The following is a 2,051-nucleotide window of genomic DNA, read 5'->3' as shown; positions in this document are numbered from 1 at the left end:
TTATATTCGTCCTATTAGTCTATGATAGCTGATAGTCTGCGTATTATCTAGTATTCTGAGTATAGATCTGCCTATAGCGCTGAGTATAGTCTGAATAATAGCCTGAGTAAGTTAATAGTCTGCGATATTCGCCATAGTTCATGTCTGCTTATCTGAAGTCTGCCCTATAGCTGAAGATATAGCCTATATAGTCTGATAAATAGTCTGCGTATAGTCTGGGCTATAGTCTGCGTTATAAGGTTTCTGGATAATATCTGTCGTGAGTAAGTCTGCCAATCAGTTCTGCGTATAGTCTGATAATAGTCTAGTATAGTCTCGAGTATAGTCTGCGTATAGTCTGACTTAATAGTCTGAGCTATAGGTCTGAAACTAGTATAGTCTTATGCAGTATAGTCTCGATATAGTCTGCGTAATACTAGTAAGTCTCGAGTATCAGTAGTCTGCGTATAGGCTCTGTCTGACTATAGTTCTGATATAGTCTGCGTATAGTCTGCGTAAGTCTGCGATATATCTTGAGTGAGGAGAGGGGGGAGGAGAGGGTAGTGAGGAGAGGAGGAGAGGGTAGTGAGGAGAGGAGGAGAGAGATGCGTAGTGCTCTGGAGCAGACCCCCCCCCCACATTAAGGACTGTCCTCTGCCTATTTACCACATCAACTCCTTGTTTCCCGTAGTTTTCAGTAAATATCGACAATAAGACGGTGCTATGAAAAGAGTTTGCCATTGTCAGTGTTCAGGTGTCGTTAAACCCGTTATTAGTCCGTAATAAGCGTCTCTGTCCTAGCTAACCGCTCTCTCCTCGTCTGTCTGCAACAGGCGGCCACAACTTCATCTTTAGCTAGCTAGACTACTGCTGCCCTAGCTTCGTCCCGCAACGTCGTCATTTAGATGCATTTAAACAGAAAATACTAATTAACTCACTGAAATGTCTACGTCGTGAGACAAAGTAACTGCTGCTCCTAGTTCAGATCCAGACGGATAAACTGCTGCAACTAACGTTATCTCTCTATCTCTCTGTCTCTCTCTGTCTGTCTGTCTGTCTGTCTGGCAGCTCCCTCACCTCCCACTGCGAAGGCAATAACAACCTATCAGCTACACAAAGCTACTGTATAATTCATAGTTTCTCTCGTTACAAAAATATATATCAACATATATGTCCACAAATACCGACAAGACATTTGGCTAGCTAAGTTAAGTCACGTCCATAAGCTTTATTTGACAGAACTGTTCAGCTGACTGGCCAAATTAACACGTTTCTCATCTAAATGACAGTACAGAAAAATGTCATGTTAGTGGAATATCACAAAGAGGAGGGTGTCTTACCTGATAATATTGTAGTTATCTAGTTAAATACGTTAAGGGCAGGTGTTGTCTTCCGTGTAGAGGAGAGTAGACTGCTGCTGCTTGGAGGTCTGTTCGTTCAGTGCCGCAGCGCAACGTGACCCTGTTACAAAACTCTCCGCACCGGGGAGGGGCCCGGCGTCACCACCCCAGACACCGAATATTCATGAGGACGCCGAGACAGATGGAGAGGCCCTGACGTCGATGATTACAGCTTGCGCACCGGGGCCCATGTGTCTGTCATATCGGAGTCGGGGATGTGTCTCTGTTGTATATGATGCAGGTGATAATGGGAATTGTTATGGAAGTCTTGATTTAATCAGCGGGGCTCTTGATGGGCCATTTTGTGAGACTGTCTGACAGACGGCCAGGTTGTGACAGACAGACATACACACACACCTCCCTCCCTCGAGAAAGAGAAGTACTCTCCTCTCTCTCTACCCTTTCCTTCCCTCCCAGCAACACCACCCTCCTCTCTCTCTCTCCACCCTCTCCCTTTCTCTGTCCCCTCTCTCCGTCTTTATCCTCTCTTTCAGAAAAGGGCTCTAGCTTGATGAAGTGGAAACGTTTAAATGAAGAGAACTGCATCTACAAACCAAGCACATCCTCCCTTCCTCAGACACACACACACACACACACACACACACACACACTCCTTTCTCTCAGAGCAGAACTTTGAACTTTTTGCGATGACGTATGTATTGTTTTGTATTG

At 45.1% G+C, this 2,051-nt stretch overlaps 1 long non-coding RNA gene across 1 annotated transcript in view; it reads right to left on the bottom strand.

The window, feature by feature from the left end:
* LOC112069143 (uncharacterized) overlaps positions 1-1,421 on the bottom strand; it is an 18,988-nt gene extending 17,567 nt beyond the window's left edge. Inside the window, exon 1 of the long non-coding RNA XR_002893683.2 lies at positions 1,320-1,421. This is a non-coding gene — a long non-coding RNA (uncharacterized lncRNA). The remainder of the gene's footprint in view (positions 1-1,319) is intronic.
* Between the last annotated feature and the right edge of the window lie 630 nt (positions 1,422-2,051).

The sequence above is a fragment of the Salvelinus sp. IW2-2015 genome, unplaced genomic scaffold, assembly GCF_002910315.2.
Source record: "Salvelinus sp. IW2-2015 unplaced genomic scaffold, ASM291031v2 Un_scaffold915, whole genome shotgun sequence".
NCBI lineage: Eukaryota > Metazoa > Chordata > Actinopteri > Salmoniformes > Salmonidae > Salvelinus > Salvelinus sp. IW2-2015.
The sequence above is the reverse complement of the archived record's forward strand: the minus strand, read 5'-3'. Positions and strand labels throughout refer to the sequence as shown.